Here is a 19,745-nt window from a genome sequence, read left to right as displayed (position 1 = left end):
TACCGTACAGGCCTGGAATTAATTTGTTATAGTAAATACAATTATTGAAGACGGGAAGAAAATTTTAACAGGAAGTCTGGTAAAAGCATGCCTGGGGCCTATTTCTCAAAGCAACATTATAAGCAAAATATCAAGCAGAAATTCTTGAATAACAGTAAAAGTTATTTCTAATACTTAATTTTAAAGTGCTACACTAGAATTGCAAAATTAGTAGTTGAGAAATAGGAACAACCGGGAAAACTTTTAAAAATCTGCCAGAATGGCCAGAAAACGCAGAATTTAAATCCATGCGATTGCCTTCCGATCGCAAAACGCATTGCTGGTTATCTATAGCTACTCGGTGGCCTTGTAAAATTACGTTAAAGATAATACCAATATGTAATAATAACTTTAATAACCTGTTATCGTAAATGCGTCTTTGTCTCAAAAAGTATAAACATGCAATTAAAGGTACTAATAGCTTTGAGAAAGATTAAATATTTTTAACATTTTACAGCCTATGTATTGTATAACCTACGAAATAATTATATATATATATATATATATATATATATATATATATATATATATATATATATATATATATATATATATATATATATATATATATATAGTGTTCAGTATGCCAATTACGATAAACAGACCTAAAATTCATATTCTTAGCGTTATAAACAAAGCAACTTTTAAGTGGAGACTACATGGGTTAGACAGATAAGCATTTAAGTTTTGAATTATTGACAAATTTTATAAGTAGTGTTGCATACAATCATTACTAGGTCCTTGAACCTAAAACCGACTAATTTGACATCCGGTGAAGATGTGTACAAAAATTTGGTAGTTCAAGGGCATTTCCTTTTCTATGCGAAAAGTAATGACTGACAGATGCACACAATTTTTATATTATATTAGTAAGAAGAACCGAAGTGATTTCGGCTGTGTAGCTAGCTGAACAGTTTTCCTCACCCCTTCAATCTGAATGGTAGACTCAGTGGCGGCGATTGGACGTTAAAAGTGATGATGATTTGAATATTTGTATATCAATGTTAATATACAAATTTCCCTGGTTGAAACTGTATACGTTAATAGGCCATTTCAGAAAACTGGGGGGCAACTGCCCCCCTAATCGCCGCCCATGGGTAGACTATCTTGACTTTGCATGTCTTTCTTGGCAGTAAGTACGCCAGAAATTTTTACTTGGGGGGGTGTTCAAAATAAAAGGGGGGAGTGTTCTCAGAATAGTGATATAATTTTTAAACAAACTCAAACAAGAAAACAGTATATTTTGTTACGCAACTATTGCAACACTACTACTACTACTACTACTACTACTACTACTAATAATAATAATAATAATAATAATAATATTAGCTCTTCGCACTGGTAGGTTCAATAAAGTAAGTTCACACATTTCAGCATTTATTATTATTATGAAACTAAGTAATACAGTGAAACCTCTCAAAATGGACATCGGTGGAACACCATTATTTGCCCGTAAATGAGGGGTGTCCCTAAAAGGAAGGGTTCTCTTTTCACCCCAGCAAGTTTTAGTGGGTGATTTTTTTTTTTCAAAAATATTAATTAGGAAAAATTCCCTCGTCCCATGATGAAATCACATTCGTTTAGTAATTTATACCGTACATAGTTCCAATTTCATTATTTTAATATTCTAACGCTGTTGTTAACGTTAATTGTTGTAATATTATTTGATCTCTTAATGTCCGTTCCTGCCCCTTCCTGGCTGCGTTATTGGCTCTGAATATCTTTCATAGGAAAATTATTCATTGATTTAGTTGTTTTCCAGAAATCCAGTTTTTCAATTTACAAATATTTTGTATCTTTCTGTTTTGTCTTTTTTAATATACCCTAATTTTAAAAATCCCAGGGCTCATAGTGGTCTGGTCTCTTGTAAATACTTGAAAAGTGACCAAAAATGGGCAAAGCACACGAAAAAATGACCAAAATTTCATCATGCCCCTTTTTTGTTTTGTCAATTTCTCCATCACCTCTCTCTCTTTGTTTGTTTTGTTTCTTCTTTCCTTCTTTTTGAGCTTCCTCCTTTCTTAGGCTTTCAGAGTAAGCTTTGTAGTTATGTGGTAAGCAGACTTAGCACATGTAAAAAGCTCCTGACTAAGTGGAACCAGTTCTGGCCTATTTCCGAATTTCTTCGTCTCAGACATTATCGTTCCTCTCAAAAAAGTATCTTTTAGTGACAAATTTGAAAAAAAGTAACTTTTAGTGACCAACTTCAAAAAAAAAAGTAAATTTTAGTTAAAAATGTGACTCGTTATGAGCTCTGTTCCACTCAATCAATTTACGTGAACAAAAATATACTTTACAAAAATTAAGCTAGCGCCAAATGTGTTCCTGCATAACACTAGACTCAGTCTAAAACATATATATAATTCTTAATTCGATCGATCTCCTCATTTCTAAAAACGTTTTGGCTACACCCTTCTAACGTCCGTCCGTTGATACACCACTTACAGAGCAGGCTCAAAACCAGCCACAGAGCTTTGGGGAGCCACGAATATGTTAGGAGGGGCCAAGTCATTAAAAATTTTATTTTCAAATATCTAAATTGTGCATGTTGTATTGAGGTCTGGAGGGGACATGAAAAATTAAGGGAGAGCCGGGCCCTCCATAGCCCCCTCTGGTTGCGAGCCTGTTACAGAGTAGTACTTACCAACTGAATCTGGTATAGGCTTATTACTATATTGTCACATTTTTCCTTGTTGAGAAGGAGGTAGGTGAATGACCTCTCAAGACGTTGCCAATTTCAGTCATCTGCATCTGTACATCAATCTTTTCTCGGAAACGACCGCGGAGCCCAGGAGGGTAGGTATAAAGCGGGTCTGTTTTGTCAATTGTTTTGATCGAAACACCGCCCGAAACAATGAGGTCATGTGGTTCTTGAAGCCCGTACATGAGAACGAGGTCGTTTCATATTTTGAAGTGAAATAAATAAGAATATTGCCTTCTTTCCTAAACGCTAAACCTTTTTTAACTTGATGTAATAAATAACCTATATGATACTGATTGATACAATTGGATTTGGGGGAGTATTCCTTTTCCATCCAGGGGTGTGTGTAAAGAAATTTGGAGGGTGTTAGGGGGGTGTAGATTACTCCCTGTTTCTTGGATACTCTTGTGTACGTGACAGATGAGAGGTTAAATATAAACTCAATGCAAATTAAACTATGAATACCACTAGAATCTTCAAATTTTCCAAACCAGTGAAACAAATTGAAATATATATCGGCCATTCCATCGTAACGGGTGTTACATTTGGACGAATATAAATTGTTATAGAAATGTCCTTACTGGGTCAAGATATATCAAACTGCCTCGAAACATCACCCTTTGTCTGTGTATTTTAGTAAACACTTAATTTGTTACATATACATGATACCACAACTCAATGAGAGTGAAAAATGTGGCGTAACGGGTGTTACAGCAATTGGACATGCACTTTCAGATGCATGCAAAGTTAAGCCAAACTCTGCGAATGTCCAGATCAGAATTTGTTTCCAATTATGTGTGCACTTTTCTGAAGGTATGATGTTGTGAATATTAGAATCAGAAATTCCATAAGTGTAATGGTTTTTATTTTAAAAAATGTTCAATACCGTAACGGGTGTTACACAAATTGTAACGGGTGTTACACAATGCGAATGAACTTAAACCAACTTCACTTTTAATGAACATATTATGTAAAGAACAAAATATTACAATGTTAATAGATAAAAAAAAATACACATGTAGTACAGTGTAGGAAATAAAAACACAAAATAATAAACATATAAATCAGAAGAATGTACCCACACAGCAATGAAATATTTTCAAAACGTTTCTAAAACGTACCATCATTTTCCTTCAGAAAATGTATCCTACTTCCCTTAAGGAAATATATTCCATATGTTGTTGAAAACATTTTCCAAATAATACTGAAAATATTTTCGCAATATACTCAAAAACGTTGTAGAAATATTTTATACGCCGTTAGAAAAGTTTTCCGAAAAATGTTTTCTGAATCATTTCCACACATTACTGAAAATGTATTTGAAACGTTTTATACAATGTTAACGGAATGGTTTTTAAAATGTTTCGCATGGAATATTTTAAAATCATTTGCCAATAACACTGAAAATCATTTGTCTAAAATAAAGAAATTTTTTCTAAATATTTTTACAATGTATTGGGTACTTAGTTGAAATGTTTTCTGAAGATTTTTAATCCATTTTTAACAAAAATTAATGTTCTGTAAAATAACAATTTTAAAATATTTTCCACTCATACCAAAAAATATTTAGTGAATATTTTCCGTACATCACAGAAAATATTTAATGAACATTTTCTGTGCATGACAGAAAATATTTAGAGAATATTTTCTGTACATGACAAAATATTTAGAGAATATTTTCTGTACAAGACAGAAAATATTCAGAGAATATAAGGTAGACATATCAAAAACATTTTCAAATTATTTTCCTTGGTGTTTTGTAACAGTAGAAAATGTTTAGAAAATATTAAACTAGTTTCAGGTGCTAAGAAAGAAAATATTTACGATTCATTTTTCAAATTGATATGTTTTTGATTTGTTATTGCACGTACTTAAAATACTTTCTAACGAATTCTGGTTTTCACATAGAATATTTTAAATTCTTTCTGAATATTTTTTCGTAATTACCACGATAACACCTACAGTTTCAAATACATTTCTTTCTTCAATACTGAAGGAAATGCATACTGAACAGTTTTCCAACTCTTGTAAGTTAAAATATCTGGATTTCATTTTTACAAATTGATGGGGTGGTAGAAGTCTTTGTATGTTGGAACCGGTTTAGAACACACGGAAACTTCTATCATCACATAAATTTGTTGAAATAAATTCTAGTATTCTTAACTTATGGGTTGAAGAAAGAAATGTATTTCAAACTGTAGGTGTTATGGTGGTAATGACGGAAAAATATTCAGAAAGAATTTAAAATATTTCTCTGCGAAAACCAGAAAATGTTAGAAAATACTTTAAGTACGTTCTGAAACTACATACAATAACAAATCAAAAACATATCAATTGCTATTTGAAAAATAAATCGTAAATATTTTCTTTGTTAGCACAAATTCGTCTGAAACTAGTTTAATATTTTCTTAACATTTGCTACTGCTACAGAACACCAAGAAAAGTAATTTGAAAATGTTTTTGATTTGTCTACCTTATATTCTCTGAATATTTTCTATCATGTACAGAAAATATTTTCTAAATATTTTGTCATGTACCCGGGATCCCTTAATATTACAAGGCGACACCACAGGGGGCACTGTGCAGTACAAGTGGAGAAAACTAAATTATCTCGGACACACATTCTATATCTATGTCAATATTCATTTAAAAATATGGAGGAACAATAACAATCGGAACAAATCACATGCATTTTGCGAAAAGTATTCTTAATGGAACTTAAAAAAAGCTATAGTACAGTTTCTTACAGAAGTATTAAAAATATACGCGAAACTTACAAACACGTGTATATAATGAGTTTTTCTTATAAAGAATCACTATAAAACGTGATCATATCATCATGAAACCATTTTATTGCACCATGACTCCTAACACAAGGACGACGTGGACCACTCAGATGTCCACAGTCGAGGTGTCTTAACTGTGCTCTACGTTGTATGTTTTACACAACACTAAAACAGCTATTGTAGTGCGTAGAATAAATGACAGAGCACAAGGAAGACATCCCAGTTATCAACATGTGAGTGGTTCATGTCGTCCTTGTGTTGAAAGTCATGATGGAATAACTCGAGTATAAAGAAATCAGGTCTACTAAGCTAAAGTACATAATTACAAAAGGAAAGAAAATGCAAGACTGGACTAAGATTTGAACCTGTAACTTCAACTTACCGTATCGATGCATTAACCACTAGGCTACTCACTGTTTCCGAATAGTCACTCATTCTACCACTCCTGAAGTCAGTGCTCAAGCAACCAGACCGCATTGACTATACCGCAACTTGTGAAGTACTTGGGCAACTAGTGTCTATACTACAGAACCCCACTGGTGGTAAGATTTATACATGATAAATGGGGAAAATAACTTATTTTATATCATGTAAATATTTAATGCGATATACAATCGATTATTTCTTTGAGTTATCGTATATAATAGAGAAATTATCCTTAACATGATCTAAATTCCACCATCCTACATTCCTTATGATTACATAACAAACCGAAAGCCAAATAAAGGAATGAACCTTCAAAAGACAATACATAAAATAAAATCCTGTACATTCATTGAGAATAATTACAGTAATAATTTATTAAATTTTACATTAAGTATACATTTGTAGTACACAATATATTTACTGTGAATACATAAACAAAAAGTCTATATTAATTTAAGTCTACTAATTGCATACTGTACATTATAATAGTTTGAAATGTATATACACCTCATCAGTGTATCAATTTTAACAAGTTTTATTTAACATTAAAAAAAAAAAAAACACTTTGTAAGAAAAGTTTGAACAGAGTTGCATCTTACAAACTCTTTCCCACACCCTAGTAATGTAGTTCAGAAGATGACTGTACCAATCACCGAAAACCAAGCAGCAGAATCATGCGTTTACTTACGTCCCCCCCCCCTCCCCTCAACACACACAAAATAAGTTAAACTATTTCTTGAAAAGTTCTCTGTCACCTTCATCTAAGAATATATTTAACGATACGAAGTAGGTATATTATACATTACTTTAGAATCTGAAGTGTGATTTAACTGCCATAAATTAAAACAGCATAATATGCACGCAAATTAGCTTAAATGAGTACCATACACATCACACGAAACGAGCTACGCCAATAAAAAAAAAAAAAAAATCACAGTCAATAAGAATTAATTAGATCTTCAGTCTATATTTTTAAATTGGTGTTATGTTGACGCTATGAATTTTGGGCTTCCTATACTAAATGTCTCTATGCCAAACTCTCTATATATACAACGTTTTTCGTCGAATCTGCAAATTGAGCAAGCCGCACGCTAATGATGGGAGGCTGATGATAGTTCATCACATAGGAAGACACTTTGAAATGCTAGGTGAGTCACAACACTTTCTTCCTTTTTCTGAGATTCATCCTTACTTACGGTCAAATTTGGTACCGTCTATGTAGTACCTGTGTGCGGCGTACCTTGAAATCATCTCGGTTGATAGCCTCCAAACACAGTGGACTCCTAAAATAAAGCAATTGTAAAATTACTATTTGTAGCATGTGTGGCAAAATTTAAAAACGAAAGATATCTCAGAATCAAGGTTAAGTCAAACGAAGCGTTTTATGCGGTTTTTTTTTTTTATCTTACCTCAGGCTATCCAAAATACTAAAACATTGTTTCCTATACTTTTGGAAGTTATATACTAAATATCTTAATAAATATCACTCAAATTTGGTACGCTGAATAAAGTTATAGTGTAGATATAGAATTGAAACTATGATCCAAACTTAAAATAATGATATTACAGAACACAATAAACTTAATTTAGGATGAAAATGGAAATTGTAGATGCATGAGTATTACTGAGCGAAGGAAGGAAAGTAACTCAGCTGGGTTACGAGTTTGACAGTTCATACACAGAAATCGTTCGGTGGTTTATATTTCCTGCTTCGACTTAAAAGATAAAGAAGATAAGCTCGCTTTAAAAAGAGTTAAAAAGAAAAAAACTTTTAAAAGATTTAATTTATTCTGAATTTTTGTTCAGTATTTGTAAATAAATAATGTAGAAAACCGACAGAGCTTGCCCGCTGGACTCTGGCGCCCAAATCCCAACTCCGCTATATGCATGCCTGCCATAAAGTAATAGAGATAAAAACTTTTTTAAAAAAGTGCAGATTAAGCCTAGCTTAATATTTACATTTTTTTAACGATACCTACAGTATGGCGCTAAATTCGTCGTACAAAAGCAGAGGAGCGTTTCCTGAGAGTAAAACAAACAAAAAAGTTCCAATAAACTTACGGCGAAAAGCCCATCGTTCACGTGTTATAGGCTGCCGAAAACATGAAAAAATCAATTGTAAAGGTCCATAGCTCCAAAACTATGGGACCTACCAAAGTCGGGTCAAGACTTCACTTAGGAACTAATATGTGCTCTATTCAAAAATACATGTTTTAGAATCCTAAGGTACTCACGCAACAATTTTTATGGAGGTAGTTGGAGAATACTTTATATCATAGGCCCGTAGTCAAACTCCCTCTATAAACATTGTTGTGGAAGCACCTCAGGATTCTGAAACACGCATTTTTGGATAGGGAACATACTAGGTTCTAAGTGAAGTCTTGACCGGACCAAGGTAGGTCCCAAAGTTTTGGAGCTATGAATCTTTAAAGTTCATTTTTTCATGATTTCAGCAGCCTATAACACATAAACGATGGGGTTTTCGCCCTATGTTTATTGGAACTTTTTTTTTTTTACTCTTAGGAATCACCCCTCTGCTTTTGTACACCGAATTTAGCGCCATACTGTATAAATTAATAAGGTAGAAGTATATGTGGTCCTTCTCACTATGCTCACATATATATATATATATATATATATATATATCTTAAAGGCTAGTGATAAATAACACCAGCCCTCTGCTCCTATACCACCCTGTGATACCGGAGCAGGACGTTTGGGAGCGAGACGTTTGGACGCAAAGCCGTATATCTAAATAGGTTAATCTACTTAAATGGGTTATATTGTACTTCAAAAATAGAAACCGGATGATTACGTACTAAAAGCCTTAAAAATAGGCATTAATATCACTAAAACTCAAAAAATAACTGCACAACCTAAAATTAAGAAGTTCGGAAAGGTTAAATTTGATCCACATTTTCTTTAAAACGCCATGGCAAACAGTCACTGAAAGTCTCAGTTGCAACAAATGCATAATTTAGTTCTAATATTTTTTTGTATAATGCGAAAAAAAAATGGGTCTAATTATTTTGTTTTTAGAATGATATATCCTAATTTCAGGAAAATCGGAGACAATGACCTGCAGAAATTTTTCTCAGCATGAATCTATATTGGGCTAAAATAAAATTTGCTGTAGGCATCCTACAGCACCCCAAAGTAATCTTCTGTGAAGTTATCTTCACAATATCTCTAACGTAAAGGATATTCATAACTTCATAGCAATTCATAACACTGCATTACTGCTTATTACTACGTATTTGCAACACAGATAATTGGAAAGGAAACAACAGTGAAATCTAATATACCTATTGAATAATTTACTTTGTCTTATGTTACAATTACCATGACATTAACATTCCATGACGGAATTATGGGCCAAATCCAGCATTATTCTGCAATGTCAACAGTTTCAAAATTCTGTACGGCGAATTCTTTCATCAGCTTGAATCTATTTTCTTCTTTCAGTTCAGTTGAATTTGAGCTTAACGTCCCGTGAACAGCGAGGCCATACAAAACGTGAACCTACTGATTAACGTGGAATCCGAACCACGACGTGAGCTCTCGTCGGGAATTTTCTTCTTTTCTTGGGCGAATCGTCTTCTCGAAGCATTGCCTCGTGTCCTGCTTCTCTTTTTCCCTTCGAAATGCATCAATAAAGCGCCAAATCAACCAATGTCGTTTCTTTACGTTCGATATATTATAAAGAACAGAAGTTTATTTATTTTGGGGTGTCATTGGCTACCTACAGTAAATTTTATTTGACACATTCTTTCCATTTAAATGTATAGTTAGTGCCTATTTCTATGAAAATTTATTAATATTATAGTGTCTCAACTTTCTATCAATACAATAGAGTCTCAACTATATGGTATAATGGGCATATCGAATAATAATAATAAAACATTCAATAAATACTCACTTCCTGAACTACCCAATACATAGCATAAAGAACACCATTTTCATTCCAAAACCAGCTCGTATTCATCTTTTCTGATCTCTCGGAACAGGTCAGTACTTAATAAACATTTCTTATGTTTTGTACCATGTGTTTTAATAATCTATTATAGAAAAAGAAAATGCAAAAAATTAAAATATGTACAGTATTTTACAAATTTTAAGTCACATCTTTATAGTAACTAAAAATTAATGAGAAACGTACATTGTTTTTAACTTAAATTAGATATCTGGTGCCTTCCATTTCAATTGAGGCAAAAATAAATAAATAAATAAAAATAAAATTGTACCATCACCATCTCAGATATTGTTCAAACTTTTTTTAATAGAAACTAGACGTGTTTTAAGCGACCCGTATTTTTTTTTTTCGGAAAAAAATTTCCACCAAGTAATGGGCCATCAAGGACGGGGAGTACAATTCAGCTATGGAGACATGTAGAGTTATAATTCTTGTTGTGGTATGTACATAGGGATATGAATAAACTATATTTTATTACAGTTTGGTTTGCGTATGCGTATCTTTTTGTACATAAATTAACAAATGAACGTAAGTTTATGTGAAAAGTCGAAGTTTATGCTTTCTTCCGGTTCGAATTTTAAATTCCGTTTTCAAGGTTGGTAAGACCTAGTTACCCGCTTCCCCCCCCCAAAAAAAAGTATCGCTTCTGTGTGCAACCGTTTTATCGCAAAAAATTCGAGAAATCGTCAAATTTTCAAAAATCGTCATTTTCTCGAAAACATCATAATTTAAAATTCTTAAATTTTGTCAGATGGTTCAACTGTACATGAATAATAAACACCAAATAGCATTCTCGACCAATGCTTCATGAATGAACTACAGCCTTTTTAAGTTAGCGAACTTTCTTTAACTTAGAAGTCACAGTTGGCAACAGTGAAAACAATGAAAGTGTAAAAAAAATGTTACCGCAAAGCATCGTGTAAAATTTCAAGATACAAATTCTATTTTACTGTATGTGAACTTCGCTTAAATTGGACTGTTATTCTGCAAAGGGAAGTTCAGAATGATCACTGGAGAAACGAGCAAATGTCCTTCTTTACGGGAGTGATATATTATTATGAAACAACTGACAGTTTTGCCGTAATAAGCGATGACAAAACACACAATTCGGCTCGTACTCATAGCCATGAATAAGATTCTAAAAATACTCGAAGAAAAGCGATAATATATGTTATAGAAAAAGGTTCGAAAACGTGAAAATAAGTGTCTACAATTTCATAAACCGTTTCAGTGATTTCTGATGGTGCTGCATTCCACTTTAAAAATTGCTTTCAGATGTCCAAGATGCAGACAGGTCCGATAAAGCAGTGGCTTTTCAGTGAAACCGGCCGTGGTAAGGGTCTCTGAGACGTATTGGAGAGAGGGGGGATAAGAATGTGGCAACCCGGGAAAACGAAAAACAGATTCACAGTATTAAACCTGCAGAAAAATTCGTGAGTATAGTGCAAGTACCAACTCCGGGTATTACTCTCGTCTTGTTGCCAAAAACCGAATTCGACAATTAAAAAAAGTGGGAAAGTGTGCGACCGGTAACTGGTATTTACCGAAGTCATCTTTGGCTTTTATGGCAGTTACGGGTCATCATGGACTAACTTCATGCTTTCCCCAAAATCGAGCTTCTGCAATTCAAAGTGTAGATTTAAGAAATCTGCAAAAATGAACTTTTGTTACATGCATATATGATAACCAGTGATGGATAGCAGAAATATTATCAATAAATCATAAATTACATGAAATTGCAGTGTTCTTTGTGTTTCCAGGAGGCGCGGTAGCTCAGTGGTAGAGCGTTCACCTCCGGTGCTTAGGGTCCTTGGTTCGATCCCAGCTCGCGCCGTGTGGACTTTGTGGTGGACAAACACCGTGCTGGTGGGTTTTTCGGAGTTCTCCCGTTTCCTCCCACTTTCTTCATTCCACCATTTCACTCATTTCTCATAATCACTGTCTCCTTTAGCCTAACCGGCATAAACGTGGGACGTAAAACGCCCAAGATTTCATTTTATTTTTTTCTTTGTTTCCACATGGACCTTCAACAGGGTACACGTTTCCAGAAGAGAATAAGAGAAGAGAATATAAGTGTTTTGTGACTATCGACAACGTGCTACGAGTTGTGAGTGCACCAACACCTATTGGAGCATCTGCCATGGTGACATGCTATTAGCGAAGAAGACACTAAGCAAGCAAATAATTACTTCAGAGTGGAAAAAATCAGTGAAACTTTGTTTCCGAAAACCATTTTAAGTAACTTTAAAATTTGTTTCGTAATCGTAATTTTCACCTCAGGTTACATCGGTTTAAGAAAACGGAGTAGGGGGAGGCTCATCTTATTATTTCAGAGAGCCTTTTTGATCAAAATAATAAAAAGGAGCCAGGAAAAACTTTTATCCTTTATTTAATGAATGTGAACCACAAACATCATCAAATTGTTGCACTTTCATTGTTTTCAGTGTTGCCAACGGTGATATTGAAGTTAATGAAACCTCGCTAACTTCAAGAGGCTGTAGTTCATTCGTGAAGCATTGGTCGACAATGCTATTTGGTGTGTTTATTATTCATGTAAAGTTGAACAATTTGACAACATTTCAGGATTTTAAATTGTGGTGATTTCGAGAAAGGTGATTTTTGAAAACTTGACGGTTTCTCGAATTTTTTGCGACAAAACGGTTGCACACACAAGCAATACATTTTTTTTCGAAGCGGGTAACTAGGTCTTACCAACCGTAAAATAGAATTTTAAAATTGGAACCGGAAGTGCTCGAAAGAAAGCATAACCTTCGACTTTTCAGATAAACTTACGTTCATTTGTTAATTTATGTACCAAAAGATACGCATGCGCAAACCAAACTATAATAAAATATATTTTATTTATATCCGTATGTACACTCATGTCCAAAATGATTGTCGCATATCTATAACTGTCTTCTTGTAAGAATATAATTTGATAATGATTTTGCAGGGTACTATAGATACTGATACTACATGTATAATCGGGAAATGTATACTCGTAGTAAATTTCAGAAGAAAAGAATTACAAACACGAAAATTAGAATGAGTAAAACAAAATATTGCTAAATTGACAAGAAAGTTTTATTTTCGTTTTATTGTTCTTATTTACTGCTCTTTTGACATGAAATTTTCCACATACATCGTCCTTCCCGATTATACACATACTACATTATAAGAAATACCGGACGAATTCGTTATCAAATTATATTCCTACAACAACATATTTATAGACATGCGACAATAATTATTGTCATGAGTGTACATACCACAACAAGAATTATAACTATCTGTCTCCATAGCTAAATGGTGAGGCTACGAAGTTTACCATCTTCCACGTCCTCTAAAATTCGTAAATTGTACTTCCCGTTTTGATGGCCCATTACTTGGCGGGAAAATCTTTTCCGACAACAAAAAATAAGGGTCATTTAAAAAACATGTCTAGTTGCTATAAAAAAAAGTTCCAATAATATCTGAGATGGTGATGCTATTTTTTTTTTTCTGAGTTGAAATGAAAGGCGCAAACCATTATTTATGTTATTTATATGTTGATTCATTTTGCAATAGCAATCTACATGTAACAATATATCGGAGCCTTACATCTATTATAATATTTATCATAGGTAGAAATACGTAATACGTAATGCATAGTACTCCGTAAGGAAGCTATTATGAACTCAAGGCATTATGTAAAGTGATGATGCAGAACCACAGGAGTGAAGTAAAGCCATATTAGATGTAAGGCATAGTTGTATGGGATATAAAATTTTTACACTACCTTTGGTTACGTGCATATCCACCGTCGCTGACATGCCCGCTCCATACGGAACCACACTAAGCTCATCCTGCTACGCCCTTGTGCTCACTCTGTTAATAATATTCGAGCTTTTCAGTGGCTATCTAGCACTGGTTGGTTCGTATTTTTCGCACTGTCGTTCTATCATTGCTTTTTTTTTTTTATGGTAATCTTTACTTTCAATTTTCAATACATATATATTTGCGCCTGATTTACATAAGAGTTGTACTTCTGCACTTCTGATGCACAGAGTTAAGTTGTTCTAAAGGAGAATATACTTTCGGAAAGAAGAACAGGTTACAAATACAAAACATACCTAAAATATAAAAACTTACTCTTTTCTTTATCATAGCACTATCGTATTCTAGATTCCTCACCCAAGTAAATGAGGATTTCACTTACGAAGTATCAATAACACTAAAACTGTATTCTGTAATCATAGCCGCCCGCTGCAGGGAGCACTTGCTTTAACAATGGATTTTCCTAATTAGTATTAAAATATGCTAAATTTTTTATTCACACACAACAGTTAGTAAAGTTAGCAGTGAGTTGTAATAATTGTATTTTACATTAAATATTATGTGGTTCTAGGTATTTGTATCCGTAACTTTGCTTGTATGTCGGTCCTTTTGCCCACTCCCCCCTGTAAAAAAGTCCTGTGAGAGTTACTATGTCTACATTTTCCTTTAAAATTCGCTTATATACTACATATACATCTATATAGCAACTAATTTTTAATAAAGATGAATATATTTATGATTACGCCAACCACACGATTAAATTAATCGAGAGCCGTAATTAGTAGACACTACTTTAATTGGTTAGTGCATCGCATACACGACAATGACAACTAGCATATCTGAGGATGTTTCATACTGTGACCAGAAAACTTTACTTCGAAATATCCCATACTGCAGCTAATTTAATATTATATAAGAATTTCGATACTCGAAAAGAAAGATTAATTGAGACGTGTTAATTTATCCTGAATAACTGAGTCCTTCAACCAAGGAAGAGGGGTTCAAATAACTAATTGTCTATAACAGCCCAAGTACCGGCAATAATTAAGTGCAATGAGCAATTACAAAGACGACACGGCTATTTTTACCGCAAAACTGTACAGCTGTTATTCCTTTTGCTTAATGTAATCAAGTAAGTTGGTTAACACCTTTTGACAATTTTCTTGGTAACTAAAGGTCAGAAGGTATAGCGTCGTTGGCTTCCCGCACTTGGACCTGCTCGTCACTGGGGGTGTGGTAAGAGGATAGCAAATCACCAGCCACCATTCACTGCGCTCAGCGAGCCACGAGTAACCAAGCTGGCAACTCCCCATAAACGTCACTACAACTTTTCACGGGAAAGCAACGACGTTATACCTTCCGTACTATAGTAATCCAGGAAAAGGCAAAGTGTAGTTTCACTGAGTACTGCTCGGTTACTATTCGGCTACACGACTTCTAGCGTAGTTTTAACCGAAATTCGACTACCAACAGCTAAGTTATCATTTAATTCTTACTCTGCACACGAAAAAAAAAAAAAAAGTTCATATGGACCCGTGGTCAAAGGAAATTTAGAGGTCCAGAGTTCCACTACTGTGAGACCGATCCCAGTCGAGTCAACACATCACTTAAGAGCTACTACGTGCCCTATCCAAATATCCATATTTCAGAATCTTGTGGCACTTACACATTAATTTTTATAGAGCCAGTTGAGGAATACTCAGAAAAGTTGAAGTGCTCATAAACTGTCCATTGATACGCAAGCACCGCAGTATTTTGAAACATGGGTATTTGAATAGGGCACATACTAGTTCTTAAGTGATGTCTTCCTTGACTGCGCACGGTCCCACACTGAAGCTATAGATTTTTAAAGTTTATTTTCTTATGTCTTCGACAGTCTAGAGCTTCGGAAGTATGGACTTTTGACCACAGGTCCATATGAACTATTTCTTTGCTCTGATGTGACAAATCACCTCTGTAGGTTTGATGCTTTAAATTTTCTTACATCCTATATATATATACCAGGGTTGGCTGGTTTAAACCAGCTGGTTTCTCCAAAAAACCAACTGGTTTAAACCAAAAAACGAAAAATGTTCGTAAAAGTGTAAGTGTTTGTAAAATCTTGATGAACAGACATTTGTGGGTTATCACGTTTCACTCCCATTATTCGTGTTATATTCAGACCTAAATTCCCCATGCATTACTCAAAAAGATTATACTACAAAAGCAACTTTTTTTTTTTAAGCTTATAAATGTTTGTAATTTTTTTGTAGTTATTATTGTTATGTAATTGCAATCAAAGAAAAATACTAAATATTGTTTCGTTCAATGTTTACTATTGATAAAATACTTCGAAATGCCGTACTTTGTGTGTGTGTGTGGGGGGGTCATACAGACCCCACGAGAGGCAGTTAGTGAAATGAGAAGTATTTCTGGTATCTATTTATGTATAAATGAGTCTGAGCCAAAGTGGACTCAAATAATTCGTATCTTTATTCACTTTTCTTACTGATATGCAAATTAAGTCGCTGTATTTCTTTAATTTGTATCAATAAAAGTCATTGTTAACTAACTTGAACTAAATTAGTTCTTCTGTACTCCGTAGTACTTTGAAATTGTCCATATGTAATTCTGTATAATAGTTTCACTTGTGGAGCTGTTTATCTTTTTGCTCTTCTGAAATTACTCTTGACAATTATATCAAGAAGCATGTAAAGATCAGTTCAACGTATTTTTATGAGGATTCCTTCGTGAGTGAGTCGGCAGACGTATCGCATTTGTGGCTAATTAGTCCTGGTTCCGAGTTCAAATGGAGGACAATTTCTCTCGGATGTAACTCGAGAAGCGGTTTTTATTCCGCATTAAGCTTATGTGACCCCTTCCAGCATAACCCAGTTGTTGCATAATAACATCAAGATGAAACAAACTTATTTCTGTCCATATATGATATTAATATATAGAGCAAATTATTTAAATCAAACAAACCTGGTTTAAAGCAAAAAAAAAGTTTTTTTGTTTTTTTTTTCAACAAAAACATGGTTTTTGCCAACCCTGATATATACTAATATAAAGAAACATGGAGAAAGTTATATTGTTTACTGTAATGGTTAGTGACAAAACCAAGAAGGAAGCAATCTTCTAGAACACAGGCTCGTTTTCCCATTTAGCAGTAACCTCTGGTGCTTGGGGTCCCGGGTTCGAACCCTGCCTCCGCCAAGTGAACTTTGTGGTGGACAAACACCCTGCTTGTGGGTTTTCTCGGGGTTCTCCCGTTTCCTCCCACTTTCTTCATTCCACCATTTCACTCATCTCTCACTATCACCGTCTCCTTTAGCCTAACCGGCATAACCGTGGGACGTAAAACTCAAAGATTTCATTTCATTTCCATTTAGCAGTAATAAAAACAGAAAACAACGTGCCCTGCGTTGCACTAACCCGTCTCCACTCGCTAACGCTCACTCGGCATTATTATGTAAATTAAATGTAAAGCTTTGGTAAAGAAAGAAACCAATTATTACACTTTTAGCCAAAAAGTAGGCGACGACCAACTTCGGAATAAATAGTTGTCAGTGTGCTATTCCACTATCATCGTTTATGCGCGTAACCCCCATCGATGACGCGCCTGCTCCCTACGGGCGCACCCTTATCACTCGGGCTTTCGTGCTGCACTTCTGCCCTGACTTAGTTAGATAGCACTCGCGCTTTTCAGTGGCTACCTAGCACAAACTGGGGCTTAAGTTTAGAGTTGCCCCTCCAGTCTGTAGGTGCCCTTGGACTTTGCAACATACAAAAAACAGTGCTTAAAGTATTAAAAATTATTACATTTCACTTAACTTTAGTACTCCGTTGGCTTTACAAAAATTTAAAAGGTTTTCTTCATTATTTTTGAGCATTCATTACACCTGTTCGCCATATTTTACAACTACCATGCTGCTGAAACCTTCCGCGAATGCTTCCGCATCCGGCAAATAGTACTAACTTCCACATATCTTTTTTCGTATTAAACATAACTCTCATACCGAACTTAAATTCCTAAACATCAAATAAAAACTTCAAATTATCATTTCTTACCTCATTTCGGGGTATGTTTAGTACAAGGGGTCCAGAAGCACGTAAAAAACACAAAATTTACAGGAGAAATGAGTGATGCAAGTACTTATACGTAACATAACGTAACCAAATGTAACCTAACCTAACATAAACTAACATAAGCTAACCTGAACTAACCTAAATTAACGTAATATTAGTAGAAATAAGTGAAATTTTGTAATTTTCTTAGAAAATTATGCGGGACTCCTACACTAATATAACATAAATTAAACTAACCTAACGTAACCTAAACTAGCCTAACCTAACTTAAACTAACCGAATATAAACAGAAATCACCAAAATTGTAACATTTTTTAGAGAAAAGGGCTGGACCCCTTCTGCTAAACATAGGCCCTCATTTCTCCTGTAAATTTTCCTGATTTTTATAAAAAGCGGTGCAGATTGACATCAGGAGAGGTCAGTATAAGGACAGTATGGACGTACAACATAAAAACTACAGTGCATAAGGGTAAGACACGCCCCAACTACGCATCGATATGTAGGGCCCTTTGAAAAAATATAGTAGAGTAGGGTATGGTAAAGTAGAGTAAGACATAAATAAGTAGGGTAGGGTTTAGCTTAAGGTTAGGTAAGTTTTGATTCTTTTTCATAAAATTATTAATGTGTAATTTCTCCTTTCTGAGTGAGAGTATCTGCTGGAGCGGGCGTTGTAAATTAACCCGTGCATAAATCACAAACCAGTTTGGGGTTGAGGGGCAACTCTAAACTTAAGCCGTTAAGAGAAATACAAAGCTCTACCCTAACCTGAAAATGGAAGAAATTTGTCAATTGTTATAAATATATAAATAAATAAAAACTTACTTGTTTCAAATGTTAGCTTCTTTGCTTCTTTCTTTCTTTCTTCATCACTATTAACAGTGTTTTTCTCGCCTCCGACTTAAATGTAGTCTTAGTAGGCTCCAAATGCTAAATTCGTTAGGTGATCTCTATTGAACATTTTGACTTGTTACTATTTTCTTCAATGGAAGGAATATTTCAAGCAATTTATTTGTTTTCATCTTCACAAATGAATGATCCACCAGTGTCTAACACTCATTTGTTTTCAAAACTCGCTGGTTCAAATCAGCGTTGCCAGACTGACAGTTCGGAATTATTCCAAAACCTGATCGAAATTATGCTAGATTCGGTCAAATTATGCTAGATCCTCATAATTACTATTTCAGGAGTTTTAAAAGAAAAAAAACGAAGTTGAGATACGATAACGTAACTTAAAATACGCAGAGCTCAAGAATGCGTGGATAGAACTCAATACTTCACGCACCAAAGCTTAACTCAACTAAACTAGTGCAGTCGTTCCCAGACTCAATGGCGTATATATCGTATAAATGAATGCAAAGTGTTTGTTTACATATTTTGAAAGAAAATTACCTAGCAGCATAAACGGAGTTGGGAATTGTCTGCTGGGGGGGGGCAAATTTTTGGTCGGTCCCTGACCTTTCATTTCAGGAATAAAGGTGGTCATGAAGTCAGAAATAAAGATGGTGAAATTGTCAAAAAGTTGGCAGGGGATAATGGCCCCCATAGCTACGACCATGCCTCGCAGTTAAAGAATTAGAAAACCGTGGGTGAAGCCACACAAAAAAAAAAAGTCATTTTTAACTTACTTCGGAAAATAAGACTGCCTGTATGGTTTACCGACTATATGAATCGATGAAAGAGGATACATTTCTGCCGTTTTTTTTTTCTTCCCACGACCAACTTGTTTCTCATCTTCAGGTTTTACGGCTTTTTGATAAACTTGCTGAAATTATGCTAGATTTGGGTAGGATGCTAAAAGCAAGATGCTAGAACTAAAGAAATGCAAATTATGCTAGATCTAGCATCATTATGCTAGATCTGGCAACGCTGGTTCATATACTTTCCCCTGGCGCTGCATACTACAGGTAATAGAATGACGTGTAAGGCTGCGCCTCCA

The 19,745-nt window shown here is 34.5% G+C and overlaps 1 protein-coding gene across 1 annotated transcript in view; it reads right to left on the bottom strand.

Annotated features, from left to right (window-relative positions):
- The window catches only part of LOC145686130 (protein FAM151B), a 120,285-nt gene that overhangs the window by 88,453 nt on the left and 12,087 nt on the right, over nt 1-19,745 (bottom strand). The window lies entirely within an intron of this gene.

This window comes from Thermobia domestica, chromosome 5 (assembly GCF_964235325.1).
Source record: "Thermobia domestica chromosome 5, izTheDome1.hap1.1, whole genome shotgun sequence".
In the NCBI taxonomy this organism is placed as follows: domain Eukaryota; kingdom Metazoa; phylum Arthropoda; class Insecta; order Zygentoma; family Lepismatidae; genus Thermobia; species Thermobia domestica.
This window is presented reverse-complemented; position numbering and strand designations above follow the sequence as displayed.